Below are 9,990 nucleotides of genomic sequence, written 5' to 3'. Positions count from 1 at the left end.
GTGGCACCCATATACTCATAACATCATGCGATTGCACACTTTCAGACTTGGAAAATCCATTACAAAAACAGTCTGATGTGTCGCCCACTAAGCGACAAGCCCTCGCTGAAAGCGGGGGTGAGAGCAGACAATGCAGTCAAAGTATTCAAGTCACGGAAACATCAAAATTTCTAAACCCAAGGTGATTTTTCAGTGAAATTTCTAGTTTTATAAACAAAAATCACAGACTGTAAATACAAGCAAAAAAAGCTTTTCAGAAATAGTAGTAGGGGTACTGGATGTAAATCTGTTAGCATTTAACTCAGCTGATAAATTTAACGTTAGCTCTTTCAGCCTCAGGCCCCAGGTACCCGCCATCACCTTCAATATCACGTAACTTACCAAGCTCATGACTCACTTGATCATACATGACTGACTGTTAGTGGAGTTAGTAATAATTGCAGTTTTCCTTCCATTACATGAAATATGTCGACTGTGGGGGGGAAAAAAAGATTACAGAATTCGCCGAAGCGTGCATGTTACAACACCGCACAGCACAGAGTCATGCAAATTTTGACATACTATTGAATGACTTGTCGGCGATACTACTATCATACAACCATCCTACATTCAAAATCACTCCAGCCAGCTTTCCTCCTCATCATGATGCTCAGTTTGAACTTCAGTAGGTGGTCTAGACCAGCGGTCCCCAACCTTTTTTGTGCCACGGACAGATTTACGCCCGACAATATTTTCACGGACCGGCCTTTAAGGTGATAAATACAACAAAATAAAACTATTACCGGTACCGAAAAAAGGAGATTTATTCATAACACACGTGAAAAGACCCAGGAAAACCGAGTTAACGATAAAAACGATAACAAAATAACGCTGAAAACCGATAAAAACCCTGAAAACTATACATTTCACACCTGAGCCTCAACTCTCGCGGCCCGGTACCAAACGACTCACGGAAGTGAGGCCCGGTGGTTGGGGACCGCTGGTCTAGACCACGTCTACATGCCCAACGCAATAAGCAGCTGCCTGTGAACGCCTGTTTAGATATTTGCATTAACAGCCAGTAGAACACCTGTACCTAATGAAGTGGCCAGTGACTTTATATACTATTCTAAAGAGTTACAGGAGTAGCAGCAATGAAAATAGTATATGTAGCAAATAACTATATCTCTGTGCTTTTCTTTCAGGCAGCAGACAGATCAAAAGCTTAAAGAGTTAAGAGGGATATCTTTATCCCTTGTAGGTGAACCGTCCACTATCACTTGACTTGGGACTAGAAACACATCAGATACTTAATGGAAGTATCAAAAGTGTCAGCAGGGGGGAATAGCCCAAACAAGGAAACTTTCCACCTCTGCCCACGACTGTGACTCATGCAGAAATGCAACCACTTGTTTATCTCTGTTCTGTGCGAGTGTGTTTGCAAGCGGGACTGTGTTTGCGCGTGTGCACGCCCATGTGGTCACTGTCTGACCCAGAATAACATTACTCTGAGCTATACGGCAAGGTGTCAATCACAGATTAACAACAAGCACTAAAGTTTTAAAAAAAAAATCGCAGTATGCACACATGCGTGCACACAGACACATTCGGCTCGTGTGCTGAATATTTGAAGGGCAACGAAGACACTGACTCAGCTACCAAAATGTCATCACTCCTTTATGTGAAGCCAGGCTGAACTACAACTACAATTTGTCAAGCACATACCTAAGCTTAAGCTGTGGGAGTGGAATGAGCGGAGGTGAAACTAAAGGAGGTGTGCAGGGCATCCAGCCAAAGGGCACAAGTGTCTCCCCAAAACAAGGCCCAGATGTGACTGTGTGTGGCCTAAAGGTCAACAGTTTCTCACACCGTCCATGAATACAAGCGACTGCAGGCTTGCACAACTTTAAAAATTGCATTCACTGCATGATTCACAATCCTACTTCTTGTTAAATTCAACTCCATGCCAACATTTGTTTCTCCCTCTATCACTTGCAACACCGCCTGTTATCTAAGTGGAGATTCTGCCTGATAGTATTTCTGATATCGCAATTTGAACACTCAGAGAGGGGAAATCCTGCAGCGCCTCAAGGCAAATGACAAAACCACATCACACACTGACGGACAGACTTAGAGTGCGTGTATTAAATTCACGTCCCTGTTTGTTACATCTCCTAGAAAATGGCCTTTAAACAACTGCCTACACGAAGGTGACTCATACACCCACTGCTCACATATTTCCACACTGTCTTATAAATGACATCCTCACACACTTAAATTCACCACTGGTAGTCAAGTTGTAAACTTAAGAGCAACAGCGCTGACACAGATTGTTGTTTCCTTAGAGGTCAGCAGCTCGGCTTCAGAGTGGTAGGTGTACAGGTTTTAATCCAAGGGATATGTTTGGGGGTTTTCTTTATTTTTGTTTGTTTTTCCAATGCCAGGTGCCAACTTGTTTGGGTTTTTTTAATTTCTTCACACCAAGATTGTCTGATGTTAAACAAAAATTCCACTAAATTCAATGTCTTCCTTTTTTGCAGTGTGGTTACCAGGTGCAAAAATTTTTTTTATTGTTTAGGGACTATCAGCTTTTATGTCGCACATATGATGTGCATCTAAAGCTAATATTTAAAGCTGCCATATTACACCCTTTTCTAGCATGTGGATCTGAGTCACACATAAGTCTCCCAGGGTGCTTCTTGTTAAGTTTCAGCTAAAAATAACTCACTGATCATTCCTTCTACCCGGACTGTATACCCCTGGTTCCTAGTTCTGCTTCAAATGCTTTGTTTCAGTGTCTCGTAGCTTTAGAGGTATCAGGAAAATGTGTTTTTATAATGTTGTAAGATTTTTCTTCAGTATAAGATGTGAAACTACAACCAGTATTAAAGATCACAACCAATTTTTGCAAGACAGTTGAATTTTCTCCATGTGCAACATAGAAAATAGCCAACCAATCCACATTGAGCTAAAGTCCCTCCCATTCATAGCCCCGCCCCCTCACCACTAAACGCTCCAAACCTCGATGCAAGTGAAGCGAGAATACCTATATGACTGTTAACAAAAAACAACCATTATCCTCCATGATTAATCCAGAACCTGACCAAGACATTTCAGAATGAGCAAAGCTATTGTGAGTGAAGAAAAAAATAAATAAAATAAAAGGCTGCAAAGCAGCTGCTAGTTTGGAAATCAAGAGCGCTGTTGCCATTTATCTGGGGGCGGTGCCTAGCCTAGCAAATCAAAATATCTCTTACAGACACACTCTTCCTCTTCTATGAAGAAATAGTAGGGTCATGTAGCTATATTTGGAAACTGTGAAAAATTTTGCATGTGACATTCCCTTTAAGGTGATTTAAGGTGATACTTTTCCCCTTCTGTAGTTCAGCACAGATCAAACACTCCAGTAACATCAGACTTCAACGAGAATGTCAAACATCTGAGAAGAGGACAATAAGATGACAACATGTCAAGAGGAGGGGGATTTTCAGTTCATGGCGTATCTTTTGTAGATCTACTCTGTGAGTAATAACATGATTAAAAAATAAAAGTTCACTTTTGTGTTTATGCTATATAGTAATATATAGAAGCTGCGCAGCATTAAACCTGGTTTATGCTTGCCACCGTTAAACGGCTCTTCAACAAAAAAAAAAAAAAAAAAACTGTGAAAGTGGCATCACAGCTCCTGGTACAAGCCGCACTTTGGTGTCCTTTTGACTTGTCGTGCACATCTTGATTTTTGTAATGTGGCATACACTCTCTGAGCCGCCACGTGTTGGTTTTTAAACGCCATTTTAGTGATACGATATCAGAACTGGAGTTCAGAGGTTATACTGACAATGCAGAAAGAGAAACTTGAAAATATGACACTTTCTGCAGAAAACTTGAGGCTGCCTCAAGAACCAGTCACATGACTGCTAACCAGGTGATTTGACTTTGTTTGCAATTTTTAATGCTTGTCAATGAAGGCTTAAGGAAATAATGCCCTCGTTATACAAGCTAGAGACTGGCAACTACCAGTTCCTAGGGATAATCTGTATTCCCTGACCAGTTGGATGAAACATCCTTGTGATTGCTTAAGTCGCCAACATTCACCTGTAATATGGAATGGCATGGAACATCCCGACTGCAATCACTTGCAGCTACTCTTTGAGCTGCAGGGAGACTGTGAAAAGTGTGACACAAATCGGAAACAGAGACCGAGCATGAAGACAAGTCGGCATCTTCCATCAAAACTACAAGTGACTGTGGCGATCTGCTTGAAAGCAAAGCAAAAACATGGAGGTTTTTGGTGATTTCACCCAGAGACAGCCAGCACCCACTCACTTACTACAGTGAGTGAGGAAATACTCATTTTTCCCTCACTGTGCACATGACATCACACAAGAAACTTCTATAGACATTGACAGCAGTGGCGCTTCGTGAAATTATTCCGAGGCAAAAAAATCCATCCCAAACAATTACAAGAATACAATGTAAATAAGAACAGTTTGCTTATACAGCATGTGTGGTTGGCTGAACGAGCCCACCGAATCCATGTTGTGGTCAAACTTCATTAGATGAAGCGTAAGTTCTTGTAAGATTTAAGTTCTAAAAGTTCTCAAATTAATTTCGTAAATTCTGAAATTATACATTGAATTGTCGTGATGCACACCCAAATCATCCAGGTAAGGAAATCCCAAAAAGTTGATTTTGTTCATGTGGGCGTAGCGTTTTCAGTGGGAGAAACATTTCGTCACTCATCCAAGTGACTTCTTCAGTCTCAACTGACTGCAGGTTTTCCCGACCTTATAAACACTATATTTGCACAATAACTCAAACTAGCACCACTAACGAACAATGGACTGTGGGGGCAGTTTCTTTAAAAGATTTAAAAAGTTGATGTATATCATAAACCAACGCATACAGATCAATATTTAAGGTTTGACTCTCATCATCCACTGGAGCACAAGCTGGGTGTCATTAGGACACTACAACACAGAGCGAACACCATCCCCACAGATAGAGACCAGGGCATGACTGTGGCGTGCAATACAACCAGTGCAATAATTATAAACCAGCCGTGGCTATAACATCTCCTACATGGGATTGTTTTTTTGTTGTTCAGTGCCAGATAAATCAGAATCTAAAGAATCGGTGTGACCGATATAACTGATAAGCTTATCATTTAAAAATGCAAACTGCTGCAGTGTCTCATTAAACAAATGCAAAAGCAACCATTTCCATTTTATCTGAGTTCTGGCTCTGCGTGCCTTTTGCAACCAACAAATGATATGCCCCAAGACAAAAGAGCAGACCTGCTAATCATGACAATATCTGCCCTGTTTCGCAGGATAGACAGGCTTTGAGGGTGTAGAGACAGTTTTCACAGTTCACAATAACAGTTATTATAAGAGAGACGAACCTGTTTCGCTGATCACCAAAAGCAACTAGAAACCTGATAAGTTGGTAGATTAGAGAGTTTCTTTCTCACTTCTTTTTTATTTCTCCTGGCACGCTGCAATGGAGTTAAACATATTCTAATTTCTGTTAATTTTTTGTGTATTTTTCTATATCTGTGGCTTAAGGCCAAATACAGAACTCATCAGCAAAAAGAGCAACCATTTAAGGTTGAAACGTGATACGCTGTCATGTGTTGTAGCATGCTGAATCCTGCCTGACGCACACCTGCTGCTCGAAACCGTACATCTGTGTGTTTACGTGAAGATTGTGTGTATGGTTCCTTTCAAATGGTGCTTAAAGAAGCTTGTGTATAAGTGCTTCAGGAAAGATTCCTGAACTGAGATCAAGAGATGATCCAGTCACACGACACAAGAAGTCTACACCCACTGAGATCCTACCACTGTCAGAACAAGCCTTGACCTCAGAAGAAAATATGGACTTGACAATGAGAACAGATAGGCTTAAATGAACCTTTGCACACAATCCCCTCAAATTGAAATTTTAGAGTAAGGAACAATGTGCAGATGAATATTGGAGGATTTGTAAAAGTGACACTTTTGCATAAATACGCTTAAATACATATAAACACTGTTAAAGCACACAGATAAAGAGGCCCAGAAGCTAAGAAACAAACACAAGGCAGTGTTGTATTCACACTGATACCCCAGAATCCTTTAGTGATATACAGTACACCTCCTGTTTTGGGTTAATGGTAACACTTTTCTACACTCCTCTCTCCTGTCTTTGGGCACTGGTGTGATAAGGCAGTGATGGGTTGTATTTCTTGGGCGCTCCTGGGGGGAATCCCCTGGTATAGCAGTGTGTATGTGTGTTTGTGTGCGTCCCCACAGAAAGGGAAGAATGCAACCATTGAGCGCCTGCCATTGCGCCAGCAAGCATCTCCCCCGCACCCTCACCCCCTCCCGTCCTCGCTTGCACTCTGACGTACAGTTGGAGCAGATTTGGTGACATGAAGATAAAAGCTTTCCACTGTTTCGCTCTTTCCTCTTTCTCCAGTGTCACCAGAACGCTGAGTGCCGGTGCCTTGGCCGCGGACATAGAGAGCTCATTCAAAGTGCCACAATCACTTTTTGCTTCTGTTTTGTGATAAGACAGAGTTCAGCGTGTCTTGTTGCAATATGCCCACCAGCAGCTCGGTACATGTGGAGTAAAGACGCTAGACCGCCGTATTATGCAACGGCAGTGACAAGCTGTAGTTTTTTATACAAATGAACTAACTTCCTGTGTGAGTAATCACACTATGTAGACAAGTTCTGAAGAAAAGCAGCAGTAACTGAATCTGTCAGTAATATTTTCCTTGTGGACATGAGTAAGTGACGACAGAGCAAAGGGAACTGATCAGATAAATAAGATCTTGTAGTATTTCACTTACTGCTAAGATGCGCTGGTACTGCATTAACATAATGGCCCATGACAGTATAATTTCCCAAATTAAATGGAATTTTAATGTACTTTATCGGAATCTGAAGTGAATAATATTTATCTACATAATATTTAATAATGGGGTAACAGTTAACGTTTTTACAGGAAAAAAGAATCAAGTAATTTTAAGTGCCGTGTACGGAATTTTAAGTAGTGTGTAGCTTAAGGTTTTTTACATGAAATGACACAAATAATGATGTTGTTGTGATCCTGGATCTGCCACACTGCATTTTGAGTTGTGCATTCTGGTTTTGTTTATTATTATGTTTTCTGACTAGCTCGTTCTAGTCATTTTGATGTTTCTAGCTTTCAATTCGTTTTATTTTCCATGATCTTATTCTCTGGTTTGCTTAGTTGTAGTTTCCAGTTGTTTCTGTTTGCAGTGATTGCTTATATTTGATTCCAGGAGTTTCAGTTTATCTTTTCTCCCCTTGTTTTCCCTATTGTTAAGGCTCCGTCTCTGTGTTTGCTGTTCTCATGTTTTGATCATTTCATGTTTTACTTTGCTAGTTAGCCGTCTCCTGTGTTTGGTATTTAGTTTTACTTCCCCTGTCTTGTTTTCATTTGATTCGTTTTGCCTGTTACTAATTTTGTCCCAGCTGTTGTTTTCCCCAGATTAGTTCCCAGTATATTCAAAGCCTTAGTTTGCACATGTTTGTTGTTGTTTTTTCCTCTATGTCTGCCTCTAAGTATAATAAGTATTCCCCCATCTGGATTTATTGACATTGTTTTGTTTTTGCGTGTCATGCTTTTTTTTTTTTTTACACTATCAAATTTGCTCTTGTATTCTGTTGTGTTCTTTTTTCCCATACTTTTTTTTTTAAATTGTAGAATTTCTAAGCACAGTCATTTTAACCCTATGGTAGGGCTGCACGATTTTGCATAAAATGAGAATCACGATTTTTTGGCTTAGAATTGAGATCACGATTCTCTCACGATTTTCTTTTCCAGTATAAATATTTATTGCACTTATTAACTGCACATCAACTTCGTAACAGTTGAGACTGAACATAAAAACAATAAATAAACATAAAAACAACAAATGTCTCACGTTTTGTTGTTGCTGCAAAATGTTGTACTGCTTGAAATTCCGTCTCCACCGTTACTCGACACTGCGTGTATAGAGCAGGTAGTGCAACAATAGAAAAATAGTTGCGGGACGGCACTGTGTAGCGTTTGTCTAGGATGTTGATCATTTTCCTAAATCCCTCGTTTTGCTCAGTGTTGATGGGAGCCATATCTTTGGTCAGGTGATAAGTGATAGCCTCCGTAATTTCTTTGTGCCTGCGGGAGTTCGACGGGGGAGGCGCTGTATAAGGTTCCCGTTATTGATGTTTGGGTGGTTGACCGGGACGGATTTTCTCCTGTCACTTTCTCCTCATCCCTGACGTGCTCTCCTTTGTTTTTTCCCTGTTAATTCATAGGGCACAGCTTCTGTATCACGTGGTATAAGGCTCCGCCCTTGTCATTTGTTGAGCAGGAAGAGTGAGCGCTTGTTTTCATGCAGATTACGTCCCGGATCAAAATGCGGTACAATCGTCGTCGTCTTTTTGTTTGTTTTTTTATCGTTGTCATTTGGAAATGAGATCGCACATAAGTATGAATCGAGATCGCGATTTTCTAACGATTAATCGTGCAGCCCTACCCTATGGCTAATTAAAAGTAGCGAACCACTTTAAACGCACATCCCAAAAGAGATAGATAGAATGGCACCCTCACATACAGGATGATTACAATGTTGCTGGATATCTGATCAAATTTGCTCATTAGGCCTCATTGACACAGGCCTAGAGGCGGGTGGGTGTTCCCTCAAAAGCTTCCGGTCGATGAAAACTGCGCATTCTCCCCGACTGGTTGGCGAGTGATTGCTGGCAGTTCTGATGTAAAATACCGTGTTGCACTGAAAATCTCAATGTGATTTAATTTGGATGATAGCAAATCAACAATAATTTGCATGGAAGATACTGATATGTCTGCGAACACTTGCCAAATACTCGCTGAGCTCAAGAAAATCATGATGTTTAATAAATTTTACATCGAGTTATAAAGGTCATACAGTTATGAGAGACTTTGAACATGTTTTTAAAAATTGTTTAAAGACAGAAAACAATAGAAATTATGTTTAAAAATGGGTTAAAAGCTAAAGTCATTCAGCGATTCATTGTTTATTTCATTCTTTGTTAAAGTGGTATTATGAGCGATCTGCACAGTGGTCTGAATCTGGTAGCGTGAGATTAATTGCTTTTATCTTCTCCTCCCACTTATCTCTTAGAAATCTATACATTTCTATCATCTAGACAGAGCCCTGACTAGCGAATGAGGGAAATTCTGCGTTTTCCACATTTCATGAAGCCATATGCAAATTGCACTAAATAGTATATGTTTAAATTATTTGATTCAACTAAGAGTCCTCAATGAGGAAACACTGCTTTGTCCCTCTGGTGAACATTTCTCCCCTTTTTAGTGGCTTAGCATTACATGTGTGATTCAAAGCAGAAGTGGAGATTGTTATGCTTTTGTTTCAGAAGGCAGAGCTTTTTCTCGGAAAGAAACCTCCATTTCTGGATTGCACTACTGCTCTGCTAATAGTTGGCAAGATCATGCAAACTAGTGGTGACCACAGCAATCTGCTAGCATCAAACATTTATTGTAGATTTTGTTATGTTCAATTTGGGGTTTGCACTGACACAAAAACCAAAGAAAAAAAATCAACTATGAGTTTGCTCCATTGTTATAAGATCACATGGCTCTACACCCTGTGACATGTGTTCATTTTTTTTTCTTGTATGTAATAAAGAGAGAACAGTCCTTATCATGTTTTATATGTAATATAAAAGGGCATTTGATTACCAATTATGTTCCCAAAAATATAATTACATTCAGATTCTGATAAAATACAATGAATTTCAATTTAATTGTAGGGAAATTACACCCTTAGTTGTGGGCTGTGTTATAAAGATTGTGGCAGAAGATTTTTGCTATTTATGAAAATTGATCACTTCGTTTACTTTTTAGCTGGAGCTCAGTCTGGATTCATTTTTTGCTTCCCAAAAACTGCAAATTTCCAAGAAAATACTTGCTTTTGCTTTTTTTTGTCTGAAGAAAAAAAAACAACAGAATAATCAA

The sequence above is a fragment of the Aulonocara sp. 'chitande type north' Nkhata Bay genome, linkage group LG11, assembly GCF_057382095.1.
Source record: "Aulonocara sp. 'chitande type north' Nkhata Bay isolate Kocher_YH1m ecotype deep benthic linkage group LG11, A_spYH_male_GT1.1, whole genome shotgun sequence".
Lineage (NCBI taxonomy): Eukaryota > Metazoa > Chordata > Actinopteri > Cichliformes > Cichlidae > Aulonocara > Aulonocara sp. 'chitande type north' Nkhata Bay.
The sequence above is the reverse complement of the archived record's forward strand: the minus strand, read 5'-3'. Positions refer to the sequence as shown.